The 14,483-nt window shown below is 45.7% G+C and overlaps 32 non-coding genes across 32 annotated transcripts; all 32 read left to right on the top strand.

Annotated features, from left to right (window-relative positions):
• Window positions 1-46: 46 nt before the first annotated feature.
• LOC134121139 (5S ribosomal RNA) lies at window positions 47-165 on the top strand. Its single transcript, XR_009952682.1, has one exon. It is a non-coding gene; the product is annotated as a 5S ribosomal RNA (ribosomal RNA).
• A 339-nt stretch (window positions 166-504) lies between these two features.
• Window positions 505-623, top strand: LOC134121140 (5S ribosomal RNA). Its single transcript, XR_009952683.1, has one exon. It is a non-coding gene; the product is annotated as a 5S ribosomal RNA (ribosomal RNA).
• Window positions 624-967: 344 nt separating this feature from the next.
• LOC134121141 (5S ribosomal RNA) lies at window positions 968-1,086 on the top strand. Its single transcript, XR_009952684.1, has one exon. It is a non-coding gene; the product is annotated as a 5S ribosomal RNA (ribosomal RNA).
• Window positions 1,087-1,425: 339 nt separating this feature from the next.
• On the top strand, window positions 1,426-1,544 carry LOC134121142 (5S ribosomal RNA). Its single transcript, XR_009952685.1, has one exon. It is a non-coding gene; the product is annotated as a 5S ribosomal RNA (ribosomal RNA).
• Window positions 1,545-1,888: 344 nt separating this feature from the next.
• On the top strand, window positions 1,889-2,007 carry LOC134121144 (5S ribosomal RNA). Its single transcript, XR_009952687.1, has one exon. It is a non-coding gene; the product is annotated as a 5S ribosomal RNA (ribosomal RNA).
• Window positions 2,008-2,346: 339 nt separating this feature from the next.
• LOC134121947 (5S ribosomal RNA) lies at window positions 2,347-2,465 on the top strand. The gene has a single exon (XR_009953488.1). It is a non-coding gene; the product is annotated as a 5S ribosomal RNA (ribosomal RNA).
• A 344-nt stretch (window positions 2,466-2,809) lies between these two features.
• LOC134122248 (5S ribosomal RNA) lies at window positions 2,810-2,928 on the top strand. Its single transcript, XR_009953789.1, has one exon. It is a non-coding gene; the product is annotated as a 5S ribosomal RNA (ribosomal RNA).
• Window positions 2,929-3,267: 339 nt separating this feature from the next.
• Window positions 3,268-3,386, top strand: LOC134121145 (5S ribosomal RNA). The gene has a single exon (XR_009952688.1). It is a non-coding gene; the product is annotated as a 5S ribosomal RNA (ribosomal RNA).
• A 339-nt stretch (window positions 3,387-3,725) lies between these two features.
• Window positions 3,726-3,844, top strand: LOC134121948 (5S ribosomal RNA). The gene has a single exon (XR_009953489.1). It is a non-coding gene; the product is annotated as a 5S ribosomal RNA (ribosomal RNA).
• A 344-nt stretch (window positions 3,845-4,188) lies between these two features.
• Window positions 4,189-4,307, top strand: LOC134122249 (5S ribosomal RNA). The gene has a single exon (XR_009953790.1). It is a non-coding gene; the product is annotated as a 5S ribosomal RNA (ribosomal RNA).
• A 339-nt stretch (window positions 4,308-4,646) lies between these two features.
• Window positions 4,647-4,765, top strand: LOC134121146 (5S ribosomal RNA). The gene has a single exon (XR_009952689.1). It is a non-coding gene; the product is annotated as a 5S ribosomal RNA (ribosomal RNA).
• Window positions 4,766-5,109: 344 nt separating this feature from the next.
• On the top strand, window positions 5,110-5,228 carry LOC134121147 (5S ribosomal RNA). Its single transcript, XR_009952690.1, has one exon. It is a non-coding gene; the product is annotated as a 5S ribosomal RNA (ribosomal RNA).
• A 339-nt stretch (window positions 5,229-5,567) lies between these two features.
• On the top strand, window positions 5,568-5,686 carry LOC134121148 (5S ribosomal RNA). Its single transcript, XR_009952691.1, has one exon. It is a non-coding gene; the product is annotated as a 5S ribosomal RNA (ribosomal RNA).
• A 344-nt stretch (window positions 5,687-6,030) lies between these two features.
• LOC134121149 (5S ribosomal RNA) lies at window positions 6,031-6,149 on the top strand. Its single transcript, XR_009952692.1, has one exon. It is a non-coding gene; the product is annotated as a 5S ribosomal RNA (ribosomal RNA).
• Window positions 6,150-6,488: 339 nt separating this feature from the next.
• LOC134121150 (5S ribosomal RNA) lies at window positions 6,489-6,607 on the top strand. The gene has a single exon (XR_009952693.1). It is a non-coding gene; the product is annotated as a 5S ribosomal RNA (ribosomal RNA).
• Window positions 6,608-6,951: 344 nt separating this feature from the next.
• Window positions 6,952-7,070, top strand: LOC134121151 (5S ribosomal RNA). The gene has a single exon (XR_009952694.1). It is a non-coding gene; the product is annotated as a 5S ribosomal RNA (ribosomal RNA).
• A 339-nt stretch (window positions 7,071-7,409) lies between these two features.
• LOC134121949 (5S ribosomal RNA) lies at window positions 7,410-7,528 on the top strand. Its single transcript, XR_009953490.1, has one exon. It is a non-coding gene; the product is annotated as a 5S ribosomal RNA (ribosomal RNA).
• A 344-nt stretch (window positions 7,529-7,872) lies between these two features.
• Window positions 7,873-7,991, top strand: LOC134122250 (5S ribosomal RNA). The gene has a single exon (XR_009953791.1). It is a non-coding gene; the product is annotated as a 5S ribosomal RNA (ribosomal RNA).
• A 339-nt stretch (window positions 7,992-8,330) lies between these two features.
• On the top strand, window positions 8,331-8,449 carry LOC134121152 (5S ribosomal RNA). The gene has a single exon (XR_009952695.1). It is a non-coding gene; the product is annotated as a 5S ribosomal RNA (ribosomal RNA).
• Window positions 8,450-8,793: 344 nt separating this feature from the next.
• Window positions 8,794-8,912, top strand: LOC134121153 (5S ribosomal RNA). Its single transcript, XR_009952696.1, has one exon. It is a non-coding gene; the product is annotated as a 5S ribosomal RNA (ribosomal RNA).
• Window positions 8,913-9,251: 339 nt separating this feature from the next.
• LOC134121155 (5S ribosomal RNA) lies at window positions 9,252-9,370 on the top strand. The gene has a single exon (XR_009952698.1). It is a non-coding gene; the product is annotated as a 5S ribosomal RNA (ribosomal RNA).
• A 344-nt stretch (window positions 9,371-9,714) lies between these two features.
• On the top strand, window positions 9,715-9,833 carry LOC134121156 (5S ribosomal RNA). The gene has a single exon (XR_009952699.1). It is a non-coding gene; the product is annotated as a 5S ribosomal RNA (ribosomal RNA).
• Window positions 9,834-10,172: 339 nt separating this feature from the next.
• LOC134121157 (5S ribosomal RNA) lies at window positions 10,173-10,291 on the top strand. Its single transcript, XR_009952700.1, has one exon. It is a non-coding gene; the product is annotated as a 5S ribosomal RNA (ribosomal RNA).
• Window positions 10,292-10,635: 344 nt separating this feature from the next.
• Window positions 10,636-10,754, top strand: LOC134121158 (5S ribosomal RNA). Its single transcript, XR_009952701.1, has one exon. It is a non-coding gene; the product is annotated as a 5S ribosomal RNA (ribosomal RNA).
• A 339-nt stretch (window positions 10,755-11,093) lies between these two features.
• LOC134121159 (5S ribosomal RNA) lies at window positions 11,094-11,212 on the top strand. Its single transcript, XR_009952702.1, has one exon. It is a non-coding gene; the product is annotated as a 5S ribosomal RNA (ribosomal RNA).
• A 344-nt stretch (window positions 11,213-11,556) lies between these two features.
• On the top strand, window positions 11,557-11,675 carry LOC134121160 (5S ribosomal RNA). The gene has a single exon (XR_009952703.1). It is a non-coding gene; the product is annotated as a 5S ribosomal RNA (ribosomal RNA).
• Window positions 11,676-12,014: 339 nt separating this feature from the next.
• LOC134121950 (5S ribosomal RNA) lies at window positions 12,015-12,133 on the top strand. The gene has a single exon (XR_009953491.1). It is a non-coding gene; the product is annotated as a 5S ribosomal RNA (ribosomal RNA).
• A 344-nt stretch (window positions 12,134-12,477) lies between these two features.
• LOC134122251 (5S ribosomal RNA) lies at window positions 12,478-12,596 on the top strand. The gene has a single exon (XR_009953792.1). It is a non-coding gene; the product is annotated as a 5S ribosomal RNA (ribosomal RNA).
• Window positions 12,597-12,935: 339 nt separating this feature from the next.
• On the top strand, window positions 12,936-13,054 carry LOC134121161 (5S ribosomal RNA). Its single transcript, XR_009952704.1, has one exon. It is a non-coding gene; the product is annotated as a 5S ribosomal RNA (ribosomal RNA).
• A 344-nt stretch (window positions 13,055-13,398) lies between these two features.
• On the top strand, window positions 13,399-13,517 carry LOC134121162 (5S ribosomal RNA). Its single transcript, XR_009952705.1, has one exon. It is a non-coding gene; the product is annotated as a 5S ribosomal RNA (ribosomal RNA).
• Window positions 13,518-13,856: 339 nt separating this feature from the next.
• On the top strand, window positions 13,857-13,975 carry LOC134121163 (5S ribosomal RNA). The gene has a single exon (XR_009952706.1). It is a non-coding gene; the product is annotated as a 5S ribosomal RNA (ribosomal RNA).
• A 344-nt stretch (window positions 13,976-14,319) lies between these two features.
• On the top strand, window positions 14,320-14,438 carry LOC134121164 (5S ribosomal RNA). The gene has a single exon (XR_009952707.1). It is a non-coding gene; the product is annotated as a 5S ribosomal RNA (ribosomal RNA).
• Window positions 14,439-14,483: the final 45 nt, after the last annotated feature.

Genomic DNA, 14,483 nt, shown 5'->3' on the forward strand with positions numbered 1-14,483 from the left:
ATTATCTTTGACACGTTTTAAAGGATTAGGAAAAAGATGAAAAGCAGCTTACGGCCATACCTCTCTGGTTCCGCCCGATCTCGTCTGATCTCGGAAGCTAAGCAGAGCAGGGCCTGGTTAGTACCTGGATGGAAGACCGCCTGGGAATCCCAGGTGCCGTAAGCTTTTTAACTTCTCTCTCTGAAAGCCGCCCAGCGCCGTAGATTGTACACCTACACAATTGTAAAAAAAAATTCACATTGTAGAAGAGATGCAATAGGAAGAAGATGAAAGGTGGCTTACGTCCATACCATCGTCAGGCCATTTGAGGTGGCGGGGACTGCAATGGCCATTCACCGATTGGCTGGGACTCCTGGGCGGGTCTTCTCTAGTCCATCCAATTTTCGGCATGGGATGTCACAGCCTTCTTTGCATACCCTTATTTAACCCACACAAAGATGCCAACGGCAGGCGTGTCATAATTCATTGACGCATTATAAAGGATTAGGAAAAAGATAAAAAGCAGCTTACGGCCATACCTCTCTGGTTCCGCCCGATCTCGTCTGATCTCGGAAGCTAAGCAGAGCAGGGCCTGGTTAGTACCTGGATGGAAGACCGCCTGGGAATCCCAGGTGCCGTAAGCTTTTTCACTTCTCTCTCCGAAAGCCGCCGAGCGCCGCAGATTGTACACCTGTTTTAACGTTGGATATGAAAGGAAATTAGACAATATTATCCAAAATGATTCCGTTTCATGATTGCTAAATTAGTGTTGGTCAACATTTACCATTGGCATACTGTTGTTTGTAATTTAGCCGTTGAAATACAGGTGCTAACCCAACATGTTAGAATTGCCAGTGAAGAAAAGTAAAGTTACCTTCAGGCTTTAGGAACCTCTCTTGCCAATGCTAAGAACTGCTTCAATTTTAGAAAAAGAAACTTCTGATTATCTTTGACACGTTTTAAAGGATTAGGAAAAAGATGAAAAGCAGCTTACGGCCATACCTCTCTGGTTCCGCCCGATCTCGTCTGATCTCGGAAGCTAAGCAGAGCAGGGCCTGGTTAGTACCTGGATGGAAGACCGCCTGGGAATCCCAGGTGCCGTAAGCTTTTTAACTTCTCTCTCTGAAAGCCGCCCAGCGCCGTAGATTGTACACCTACACAATTGTAAAAAAAAATTCACATTGTAGAAGAGATGCAATAGGAAGAAGATGAAAGGTGGCTTACGTCCATACCATCGTCAGGCCATTTGAGGTGGCGGGGACTGCAATGGCCATTCACCGATTGGCTGGGACTCCTGGGCGGGTCTTCTCTAGTCCATCCAATTTTCGGCATGGGATGTCACAGCCTTCTTTGCATACCCTTATTTAACCCACACAAAGATGCCAACGGCAGGCGTGTCATAATTCATTGACGCATTATAAAGGATTAGGAAAAAGATAAAAAGCAGCTTACGGCCATACCTCTCTGGTTCCGCCCGATCTCGTCTGATCTCGGAAGCTAAGCAGAGCAGGGCCTGGTTAGTACCTGGATGGAAGACCGCCTGGGAATCCCAGGTGCCGTAAGCTTTTTCACTTCTCTCTCCGAAAGCCGCCGAGCGCCGCAGATTGTACACCTGTTTTAACGTTGGATATGAAAGGAAATTAGACAATATTATCCAAAATGATTCCGTTTCATGATTGCTAAATTAGTGTTGGTCAACATTTACCATTGGCATACTGTTGTTTGTAATTTAGCCGTTGAAATACAGGTGCTAACCCAACATGTTAGAATTGCCAGTGAAGAAAAGTAAAGTTACCTTCAGGCTTTAGGAACCTCTCTTGCCAATGCTAAGAACTGCTTCAATTTTAGAAAAAGAAACTTCTGATTATCTTTGACACGTTTTAAAGGATTAGGAAAAAGATGAAAAGCAGCTTACGGCCATACCTCTCTGGTTCCGCCCGATCTCGTCTGATCTCGGAAGCTAAGCAGAGCAGGGCCTGGTTAGTACCTGGATGGAAGACCGCCTGGGAATCCCAGGTGCCGTAAGCTTTTTAACTTCTCTCTCTGAAAGCCGCCCAGCGCCGTAGATTGTACACCTACACAATTGTAAAAAAAAATTCACATTGTAGAAGAGATGCAATAGGAAGAAGATGAAAGGTGGCTTACGTCCATACCATCGTCAGGCCATTTGAGGTGGCGGGGACTGCAATGGCCATTCACCGATTGGCTGGGACTCCTGGGCGGGTCTTCTCTAGTCCATCCAATTTTCGGCATGGGATGTCACAGCCTTCTTTGCATACCCTTATTTAACCCACACAAAGATGCCAACGGCAGGCGTGTCATAATTCATTGACGCATTATAAAGGATTAGGAAAAAGATAAAAAGCAGCTTACGGCCATACCTCTCTGGTTCCGCCCGATCTCGTCTGATCTCCGAAGCTAAGCAGAGCAGGGCCTGGTTAGTACCTGGATGGAAGACCGCCTGGGAATCCCAGGTGCCGTAAGCTTTTTCACTTCTCTCTCCGAAAGCCGCCGAGCGCCGCAGATTGTACACCTGTTTTAACGTTGGATATGAAAGGAAATTAGACAATATTATCCAAAATGATTCGGTTTCATGATTGCTAAATTAGTGTTGGTCAACATTTACCATTGGCATACTGTTGTTTGTAATTTAGCCGTTGAAATACAGGTGCTAACCCAACATGTTAGAATTGCCAGTGAAGAAAAGTAAAGTTACCTTCAGGCTTTAGGAACCTCTCTTGCCAATGCTAAGAACTGCTTCAATTTTAGAAAAAGAAACTTCTGATTATCTTTGACACGTTTTAAAGGATTAGGAAAAAGATGAAAAGCAGCTTACGTCCATACCTCTCTGGTTCCGCCCGATCTCGTCTGTTCTCGGAAGCTAAGCAGAGCAGGGCCTGGTTAGTACCTGGATGGAAGACCGCCTGGGAATCCCAGGTGCCGTAAGCTTTTTCACTTCTCTCTCTGAAAGCCGCCCAGCGCCGTAGATTGTACACCTACACAATTGTAAAAAAAATTTCACATTGTAGAAGAGATGCAATAGGAAGAAGATGAAAGGTGGCTTACGTCCGTACCATCGTCAGGCCATTTGAGGTGGCGGGGACTGCAATGGCCATTCACCGATTGGCTGGGACTCCTGGGCGGTTCTTCTCTAGTCCATCCAATTTTCGGCATGGGATGTCACAGCCTTCTTTGCATACCCTTATTTAACCCACTCAAAGATGCCAACGGCTGGCGTGTCATAATTCATTGACGCATTATAAAGGATTAGGAAAAAGATAAAAAGCAGCTTACGGCCATACCTCTCTGGTTCCGCCCGATCTCGTCTGATCTCGGAAGCTAAGCAGAGCAGGGCCTGGTTAGTACCTGGATGGAAGACCGCCTGGGAATCCCAGGTGCCGTAAGCTTTTTAACTTCTCTCTCTGAAAGCCGCCCAGCGCCGTAGATTGTACACCTACACAATTGTAAAAAAAAATTCACATTGTAGAAGAGATGCAATAGGAAGAAGATGAAAGGTGGCTTACGTCCATACCATCGTCAGGCCATTTGAGGTGGCGGGGACTGCAATGGCCATTCACCGATTGGCTGGGACTCCTGGGCGGGTCTTCTCTAGTCCATCCAATTTTCGGCATGGGATGTCACAGCCTTCTTTGCATACCCTTATTTAACCCACACAAAGATGCCAACGGCAGGCGTGTCATAATTCATTGACGCATTATAAAGGATTAGGAAAAAGATAAAAAGCAGCTTACGGCCATACCTCTCTGGTTCCGCCCGATCTCGTCTGATCTCCGAAGCTAAGCAGAGCAGGGCCTGGTTAGTACCTGGATGGAAGACCGCCTGGGAATCCCAGGTGCCGTAAGCTTTTTCACTTCTCTCTCCGAAAGCCGCCGAGCGCCGCAGATTGTACACCTGTTTTAACGTTGGATATGAAAGGAAATTAGACAATATTATCCAAAATGATTCGGTTTCATGATTGCTAAATTAGTGTTGGTCAACATTTACCATTGGCATACTGTTGTTTGTAATTTAGCCGTTGAAATACAGGTGCTAACCCAACATGTTAGAATTGCCAGTGAAGAAAAGTAAAGTTACCTTCAGGCTTTAGGAACCTCTCTTGCCAATGCTAAGAACTGCTTCAATTTTAGAAAAAGAAACTTCTGATTATCTTTGACACGTTTTAAAGGATTAGGAAAAAGATGAAAAGCAGCTTACGTCCATACCTCTCTGGTTCCGCCCGATCTCGTCTGTTCTCGGAAGCTAAGCAGAGCAGGGCCTGGTTAGTACCTGGATGGAAGACCGCCTGGGAATCCCAGGTGCCGTAAGCTTTTTCACTTCTCTCTCTGAAAGCCGCCCAGCGCCGTAGATTGTACACCTACACAATTGTAAAAAAAATTTCACATTGTAGAAGAGATGCAATAGGAAGAAGATGAAAGGTGGCTTACGTCCGTACCATCGTCAGGCCATTTGAGGTGGCGGGGACTGCAATGGCCATTCACCGATTGGCTGGGACTCCTGGGCGGTTCTTCTCTAGTCCATCCAATTTTCGGCATGGGATGTCACAGCCTTCTTTGCATACCCTTATTTAACCCACTCAAAGATGCCAACGGCTGGCGTGTCATAATTCATTGACGCATTATAAAGGATTAGGAAAAAGATAAAAAGCAGCTTACGGCCATACCTCTCTGGTTCCGCCCGATCTCGTCTGATCTCGGAAGCTAAGCAGAGCAGGGCCTGGTTAGTACCTGGATGGAAGACCGCCTGGGAATCCCAGGTGCCGTAAGCTTTTTCACTTCTCTCTCCGAAAGCCGCCGAGCGCCGCAGATTGTACACCTGTTTTAACGTTGGATATGAAAGGAAATTAGACAATATTATCCAAAATGATTCCGTTTCATGATTGCTAAATTAGTGTTGGTCAACATTTACCATTGGCATACTGTTGTTTGTAATTTAGCCGTTGAAATACAGGTGCTAACCCAACATGTTAGAATTGCCAGTGAAGAAAAGTAAAGTTACCTTCAGGCTTTAGGAACCTCTCTTGCCAATGCTAAGAACTGCTTCAATTTTAGAAAAAGAAACTTCTGATTATCTTTGACACGTTTTAAAGGATTAGGAAAAAGATGAAAAGCAGCTTACGGCCATACCTCTCTGGTTCCGCCCGATCTCGTCTGATCTCGGAAGCTAAGCAGAGCAGGGCCTGGTTAGTACCTGGATGGAAGACCGCCTGGGAATCCCAGGTGCCGTAAGCTTTTTAACTTCTCTCTCTGAAAGCCGCCCAGCGCCGTAGATTGTACACCTACACAATTGTAAAAAAAAATTCACATTGTAGAAGAGATGCAATAGGAAGAAGATGAAAGGTGGCTTACGTCCATACCATCGTCAGGCCATTTGAGGTGGCGGGGACTGCAATGGCCATTCACCGATTGGCTGGGACTCCTGGGCGGGTCTTCTCTAGTCCATCCAATTTTCGGCATGGGATGTCACAGCCTTCTTTGCATACCCTTATTTAACCCACACAAAGATGCCAACGGCAGGCGTGTCATAATTCATTGACGCATTATAAAGGATTAGGAAAAAGATAAAAAGCAGCTTACGGCCATACCTCTCTGGTTCCGCCCGATCTCGTCTGATCTCGGAAGCTAAGCAGAGCAGGGCCTGGTTAGTACCTGGATGGAAGACCGCCTGGGAATCCCAGGTGCCGTAAGCTTTTTCACTTCTCTCTCCGAAAGCCGCCGAGCGCCGCAGATTGTACACCTGTTTTAACGTTGGATATGAAAGGAAATTAGACAATATTATCCAAAATGATTCCGTTTCATGATTGCTAAATTAGTGTTGGTCAACATTTACCATTGGCATACTGTTGTTTGTAATTTAGCCGTTGAAATACAGGTGCTAACCCAACATGTTAGAATTGCCAGTGAAGAAAAGTAAAGTTACCTTCAGGCTTTAGGAACCTCTCTTGCCAATGCTAAGAACTGCTTCAATTTTAGAAAAAGAAACTTCTGATTATCTTTGACACGTTTTAAAGGATTAGGAAAAAGATGAAAAGCAGCTTACGGCCATACCTCTCTGGTTCCGCCCGATCTCGTCTGATCTCGGAAGCTAAGCAGAGCAGGGCCTGGTTAGTACCTGGATGGAAGACCGCCTGGGAATCCCAGGTGCCGTAAGCTTTTTAACTTCTCTCTCTGAAAGCCGCCCAGCGCCGTAGATTGTACACCTACACAATTGTAAAAAAAAATTCACATTGTAGAAGAGATGCAATAGGAAGAAGATGAAAGGTGGCTTACGTCCATACCATCGTCAGGCCATTTGAGGTGGCGGGGACTGCAATGGCCATTCACCGATTGGCTGGGACTCCTGGGCGGGTCTTCTCTAGTCCATCCAATTTTCGGCATGGGATGTCACAGCCTTCTTTGCATACCCTTATTTAACCCACACAAAGATGCCAACGGCAGGCGTGTCATAATTCATTGACGCATTATAAAGGATTAGGAAAAAGATAAAAACCAGCTTACGGCCATACCTCTCTGGTTCCGCCCGATCTCGTCTGATCTCGGAAGCTAAGCAGAGCAGGGCCTGGTTAGTACCTGGATGGAAGACCGCCTGGGAATCCCAGGTGCCGTAAGCTTTTTCACTTCTCTCTCCGAAAGCCGCCGAGCGCCGCAGATTGTACACCTGTTTTAACGTTGGATATGAAAGGAAATTAGACAATATTATCCAAAATGATTCCGTTTCATGATTGCTAAATTAGTGTTGGTCAACATTTACCATTGGCATACTGTTGTTTGTAATTTAGCCGTTGAAATACAGGTGCTAACCCAACATGTTAGAATTGCCAGTGAAGAAAAGTAAAGTTACCTTCAGGCTTTAGGAACCTCTCTTGCCAATGCTAAGAACTGCTTCAATTTTAGAAAAAGAAACTTCTGATTATCTTTGACACGTTTTAAAGGATTAGGAAAAAGATGAAAAGCAGCTTACGGCCATACCTCTCTGGTTCCGCCCGATCTCGTCTGATCTCGGAAGCTAAGCAGAGCAGGGCCTGGTTAGTACCTGGATGGAAGACCGCCTGGGAATCCCAGGTGCCGTAAGCTTTTTAACTTCTCTCTCTGAAAGCCGCCCAGCGCCGTAGATTGTACACCTACACAATTGTAAAAAAAAATTCACATTGTAGAAGAGATGCAATAGGAAGAAGATGAAAGGTGGCTTACGTCCATACCATCGTCAGGCCATTTGAGGTGGCGGGGACTGCAATGGCCATTCACCGATTGGCTGGGACTCCTGGGCGGGTCTTCTCTAGTCCATCCAATTTTCGGCATGGGATGTCACAGCCTTCTTTGCATACCCTTATTTAACCCACACAAAGATGCCAACGGCAGGCGTGTCATAATTCATTGACGCATTATAAAGGATTAGGAAAAAGATAAAAAGCAGCTTACGGCCATACCTCTCTGGTTCCGCCCGATCTCGTCTGATCTCCGAAGCTAAGCAGAGCAGGGCCTGGTTAGTACCTGGATGGAAGACCGCCTGGGAATCCCAGGTGCCGTAAGCTTTTTCACTTCTCTCTCCGAAAGCCGCCGAGCGCCGCAGATTGTACACCTGTTTTAACGTTGGATATGAAAGGAAATTAGACAATATTATCCAAAATGATTCGGTTTCATGATTGCTAAATTAGTGTTGGTCAACATTTACCATTGGCATACTGTTGTTTGTAATTTAGCCGTTGAAATACAGGTGCTAACCCAACATGTTAGAATTGCCAGTGAAGAAAAGTAAAGTTACCTTCAGGCTTTAGGAACCTCTCTTGCCAATGCTAAGAACTGCTTCAATTTTAGAAAAAGAAACTTCTGATTATCTTTGACACGTTTTAAAGGATTAGGAAAAAGATGAAAAGCAGCTTACGTCCATACCTCTCTGGTTCCGCCCGATCTCGTCTGTTCTCGGAAGCTAAGCAGAGCAGGGCCTGGTTAGTACCTGGATGGAAGACCGCCTGGGAATCCCAGGTGCCGTAAGCTTTTTCACTTCTCTCTCTGAAAGCCGCCCAGCGCCGTAGATTGTACACCTACACAATTGTAAAAAAAATTTCACATTGTAGAAGAGATGCAATAGGAAGAAGATGAAAGGTGGCTTACGTCCGTACCATCGTCAGGCCATTTGAGGTGGCGGGGACTGCAATGGCCATTCACCGATTGGCTGGGACTCCTGGGCGGGTCTTCTCTAGTCCATCCAATTTTCGGCATGGGATGTCACAGCCTTCTTTGCATACCCTTATTTAACCCACTCAAAGATGCCAACGGCTGGCGTGTCATAATTCATTGACGCATTATAAAGGATTAGGAAAAAGATAAAAAGCAGCTTACGGCCATACCTCTCTGGTTCCGCCCGATCTCGTCTGATCTCGGAAGCTAAGCAGAGCAGGGCCTGGTTAGTACCTGGATGGAAGACCGCCTGGGAATCCCAGGTGCCGTAAGCTTTTTCACTTCTCTCTCCGAAAGCCGCCGAGCGCCGCAGATTGTACACCTGTTTTAACGTTGGATATGAAAGGAAATTAGACAATATTATCCAAAATGATTCCGTTTCATGATTGCTAAATTAGTGTTGGTCAACATTTACCATTGGCATACTGTTGTTTGTAATTTAGCCGTTGAAATACAGGTGCTAACCCAACATGTTAGAATTGCCAGTGAAGAAAAGTAAAGTTACCTTCAGGCTTTAGGAACCTCTCTTGCCAATGCTAAGAACTGCTTCAATTTTAGAAAAAGAAACTTCTGATTATCTTTGACACGTTTTAAAGGATTAGGAAAAAGATGAAAAGCAGCTTACGGCCATACCTCTCTGGTTCCGCCCGATCTCGTCTGATCTCGGAAGCTAAGCAGAGCAGGGCCTGGTTAGTACCTGGATGGAAGACCGCCTGGGAATCCCAGGTGCCGTAAGCTTTTTAACTTCTCTCTCTGAAAGCCGCCCAGCGCCGTAGATTGTACACCTACACAATTGTAAAAAAAATTTCACATTGTAGAAGAGATGCAATAGGAAGAAGATGAAAGGTGGCTTACGTCCGTACCATCGTCAGGCCATTTGAGGTGGCGGGGACTGCAATGGCCATTCACCGATTGGCTGGGACTCCTGGGCGGGTCTTCTCTAGTCCATCCAATTTTCGGCATGGGATGTCACAGCCTTCTTTGCATACCCTTATTTAACCCACTCAAAGATGCCAACGGCTGGCGTGTCATAATTCATTGACGCATTATAAAGGATTAGGAAAAAGATAAAAAGCAGCTTACGGCCATACCTCTCTGGTTCCGCCCGATCTCGTCTGATCTCGGAAGCTAAGCAGAGCAGGGCCTGGTTAGTACCTGGATGGAAGACCGCCTGGGAATCCCAGGTGCCGTAAGCTTTTTCACTTCTCTCTCCGAAAGCCGCCGAGCGCCGCAGATTGTACACCTGTTTTAACGTTGGATATGAAAGGAAATTAGACAATATTATCCAAAATGATTCCGTTTCATGATTGCTAAATTAGTGTTGGTCAACATTTACCATTGGCATACTGTTGTTTGTAATTTAGCCGTTGAAATACAGGTGCTAACCCAACATGTTAGAATTGCCAGTGAAGAAAAGTAAAGTTACCTTCAGGCTTTAGGAACCTCTCTTGCCAATGCTAAGAACTGCTTCAATTTTAGAAAAAGAAACTTCTGATTATCTTTGACACGTTTTAAAGGATTAGGAAAAAGATGAAAAGCAGCTTACGGCCATACCTCTCTGGTTCCGCCCGATCTCGTCTGATCTCGGAAGCTAAGCAGAGCAGGGCCTGGTTAGTACCTGGATGGAAGACCGCCTGGGAATCCCAGGTGCCGTAAGCTTTTTAACTTCTCTCTCTGAAAGCCGCCCAGCGCCGTAGATTGTACACCTACACAATTGTAAAAAAAAATTCACATTGTAGAAGAGATGCAATAGGAAGAAGATGAAAGGTGGCTTACGTCCATACCATCGTCAGGCCATTTGAGGTGGCGGGGACTGCAATGGCCATTCACCGATTGGCTGGGACTCCTGGGCGGGTCTTCTCTAGTCCATCCAATTTTCGGCATGGGATGTCACAGCCTTCTTTGCATACCCTTATTTAACCCACACAAAGATGCCAACGGCAGGCGTGTCATAATTCATTGACGCATTATAAAGGATTAGGAAAAAGATAAAAAGCAGCTTACGGCCATACCTCTCTGGTTCCGCCCGATCTCGTCTGATCTCGGAAGCTAAGCAGAGCAGGGCCTGGTTAGTACCTGGATGGAAGACCGCCTGGGAATCCCAGGTGCCGTAAGCTTTTTCACTTCTCTCTCCGAAAGCCGCCGAGCGCCGCAGATTGTACACCTGTTTTAACGTTGGATATGAAAGGAAATTAGACAATATTATCCAAAATGATTCCGTTTCATGATTGCTAAATTAGTGTTGGTCAACATTTACCATTGGCATACTGTTGTTTGTAATTTAGCCGTTGAAATACAGGTGCTAACCCAACATGTTAGAATTGCCAGTGAAGAAAAGTAAAGTTACCTTCAGGCTTTAGGAACCTCTCTTGCCAATGCTAAGAACTGCTTCAATTTTAGAAAAAGAAACTTCTGATTATCTTTGACACGTTTTAAAGGATTAGGAAAAAGATGAAAAGCAGCTTACGGCCATACCTCTCTGGTTCCGCCCGATCTCGTCTGATCTCGGAAGCTAAGCAGAGCAGGGCCTGGTTAGTACCTGGATGGAAGACCGCCTGGGAATCCCAGGTGCCGTAAGCTTTTTAACTTCTCTCTCTGAAAGCCGCCCAGCGCCGTAGATTGTACACCTACACAATTGTAAAAAAAAATTCACATTGTAGAAGAGATGCAATAGGAAGAAGATGAAAGGTGGCTTACGTCCATACCATCGTCAGGCCATTTGAGGTGGCGGGGACTGCAATGGCCATTCACCGATTGGCTGGGACTCCTGGGCGGGTCTTCTCTAGTCCATCCAATTTTCGGCATGGGATGTCACAGCCTTCTTTGCATACCCTTATTTAACCCACACAAAGATGCCAACGGCAGGCGTGTCATAATTCATTGACGCATTATAAAGGATTAGGAAAAAGATAAAAACCAGCTTACGGCCATACCTCTCTGGTTCCGCCCGATCTCGTCTGATCTCGGAAGCTAAGCAGAGCAGGGCCTGGTTAGTACCTGGATGGAAGACCGCCTGGGAATCCCAGGTGCCGTAAGCTTTTTCACTTCTCTCTCCGAAAGCCGCCGAGCGCCGCAGATTGTACACCTGTTTTAACGTTGGATATGAAAGGAAATTAGACAATATTATCCAAAATGATTCCGTTTCATGATTGCTAAATTAGTGTTGGTCAACATTTACCATTGGCATACTGTTGTTTGTAATTTAGCCGTTGAAATACAGGTGCTAACCCAACATGTTAGAATTGCCAGTGAAGAAAAGTAAAGTTACCTTCAGGCTTTAGGAACCTCTCTTGCCAATGCTAAGAACTGCTTCAATTTTAGAAAAAGAAACTTCTGATTATCTTTGACACGTTTTAAAGGATTAGGAAAAAGATGAAAAGCAGCTTACGGCCATACCTCTCTGGTTCCGCCCGATCTCGTCTGATCTCGGAAGCTAAGCAGAGCAGGGCCTGGTTAGTACCTGGATGGAAGACCGCCTGGGAATCCCAGGTGCCGTAAGCTTTTTAACTTCTCTCTCTGAAAGCCGCCCAGCGCCGTAGATTGTACACCTACACAATTGTAAAAAAAAATTCACATTGTAGAAGAGATGCAATAGGAAGAAGATGAAAGGTGGCTTACGTCCATACCATCGTCAGGCCATTTGAGGTGGCGGGGACTGCAATGGCCATTCACCGATTGGCTGGGACTCCTGGGCGGGTCTTCTCTAGTCCATCCAATTTTCGGCATGGGATGTCACAGCCTTCTTTGCATACCCTTATTTAACCCACACAAAGATGCCAACGGCAGGCGTGTCATAATTCATTGACGCATTATAAAGGATTAGGAAAAAGATAAAAAGCAGCTTACGGCCATACCTCTCTGGTTCCGCCCGATCTCGTCTGATCTCCGAAGCTAAGCAGAGCAGGGCCTGGTTAGTACCTGGATGGAAGACCGCCTGGGAATCCCAGGTGCCGTAAGCTTTTTCACTTCTCTCTCCGAAAGCCGCCGAGCGCCGCAGATTGTACACCTGTTTTAACGTTGGATATGAAAGGAAATTAGACAATATTATCCAAAATGATTCGGTTTCATGATTGCTAAATTAGTGTTGGTCAACATTTACCATTGGCATACTGTTGTTTGTAATTTAGCCGTTGAAATACAGGTGCTAACCCAACATGTTAGAATTGCCAGTGAAGAAAAGTAAAGTTACCTTCAGGCTTTAGGAACCTCTCTTGCCAATGCTAAGAACTGCTTCAATTTTAGAAAAAGAAACTTCTGATTATCTTTGACACGTTTTAAAGGATTAGGAAAAAGATGAAAAGCAGCTTACGTCCATACCTCTCTGGTTCCGCCCGATCTCGTCTGTTCTCGGAAGCTAAGCAGAGCAGGGCCTGGTTAGTACCTGGATGGAAGACCGCCTGGGAATCCCAGGTGCCGTAAGCTTTTTCACTTCTCTCTCTGAAAGCCGCCCAGCGCCGTAGATTGTACACCTACACAATTGTAAAAAAAATTTCACATTGTAGAAGAGATGCAATAGGAAGAAGATGAAAGGTGGCTTACGTCCGTACCATCGTCAGGCCATTTGAGGTGGCGGGGACTGCAATGGCCATTCACCGATTGGCTGGGACTCCTGGGCGGGTCTTCTCTAGTCCATCCAATTTTCGGCATGGGATGTCACAGCCTTCTTTGCATACCCTTATTTAACCCACTCAAAGATGCCAACGGCTGGCGTGTCATAATTCATTGACGCATTATAAAGGATTAGGAAAAAGATAAAAAGCAGCTTACGGCCATACCTCTCTGGTTCCGCCCGATCTCGTCTGATCTCGGAAGCTAAGCAGAGCAGGGCCTGGTTAGTACCTGGATGGAAGACCGCCTGGGAATCCCAGGTGCCGTAAGCTTTTTCACTTCTCTCTCCGAAAGCCGCCGAGCGCCGCAGATTGTACACCTGTTTTAACGTTGGATATGAAAGGAAATTAGACAATATTATCCAAAATGATTCCGTTTCATGATTGCTAAATTAGTGTTGGTCAACATTTACCATTGGCATACTGTTGTTTGTAATTTAGCCGTTGAAATACAGGTGCTAACCCAACATGTTAGAATTGCCAGTGAAGAAAAGTAAAGTTACCTTCAGGCTTTAGGAACCTCTCTTGCCAATGCTAAGAACTGCTTCAATTTTAGAAAAAGAAACTTCTGATTATCTTTGACACGTTTTAAAGGATTAGGAAAAAGATGAAAAGCAGCTTACGGCCATACCTCTCTGGTTCCGCCCGATCTCGTCTGATCTCGGAAGCTAAGCAGAGCAGGGCCTGGTTAGTACCTGGATGGAAGACCGCCTGGGAATCCCAGGTGCCGTAAGCTTTTTAACTTCTCTCTCTGAAAGCCGCCCAGCGCCGTAGATTGTACACCTACACAATTGTAAAAAAAAATTCACATTGTAGAAGAGATGCAATAGGAAGAAGATGAAAGGTGGCTTACGTCCATACCATCGTCAGGCCATTTGAGGTGGCGGGGACTGCAATGGCCATTCACCGATTGGCTGGGACTCCTGGGCGGGTCTTCTCTAGTCCATCCAATTTTCGGCATGGGATGTCACAGCCTTCTTTGCATACCCTTATTTAACCCACACAAAGATGCCAACGGCAGGCGTGTCATAATTCATTGACGCATTATAAAGGATTAGGAAAAAGATAAAAAGCAGCTTACGGCCATACCTCTCTGGTTCCGCCCGATCTCGTCTGATCTCGGAAGCTAAGCAGAGCAGGGCCTGGTTAGTACCTGGATGGAAGACCGCCTGGGAATCCCAGGTGCCGTAAGCTTTTTCACTTCTCTCTCCGAAAGCCGCCGAGCGCCGCAGATTGTACACCTGTTTTAACGTTGGATATGAAAGGAAATTAGACAATATTATCCAAAATGATTCCGTTTCATGATTGCTAAATTAGTGTTGGTCAACATTTACCATTGGCATACTGTTGTTTGTAATTTAGCCGTTGAAATACAGGTGCTAACCCAACATGTTAGAATTGCCAGTGAAGAAAAGTAAAGTTACCTTCAGGCTTTAGGAACCTCTCTTGCCAATGCTAAGAACTGCTTCAATTTTAGAAAAAGAAACTTCTGATTATCTTTGACACGTTTTAAAGGATTAGGAAAAAGATGAAAAGCAGCTTACGGCCATACCTCTCTGGTTCCGCCCGATCTCGTCTGATCTCGGAAGCTAAGCAGAGCAGGGCCTGGTTAGTACCTGGATGGAAGACCGCCTGGGAATCCCAGGTGCCGTAAGCTTTTTAACTTCTCTCTCTGAAAGCCGCCCAGCGCCGTAGATTGTAC

Source organism: Pungitius pungitius, unplaced genomic scaffold, assembly GCF_949316345.1.
Source record: "Pungitius pungitius unplaced genomic scaffold, fPunPun2.1 scaffold_28, whole genome shotgun sequence".
NCBI classification, from domain to species: Eukaryota; Metazoa; Chordata; class Actinopteri; order Perciformes; family Gasterosteidae; genus Pungitius; species Pungitius pungitius.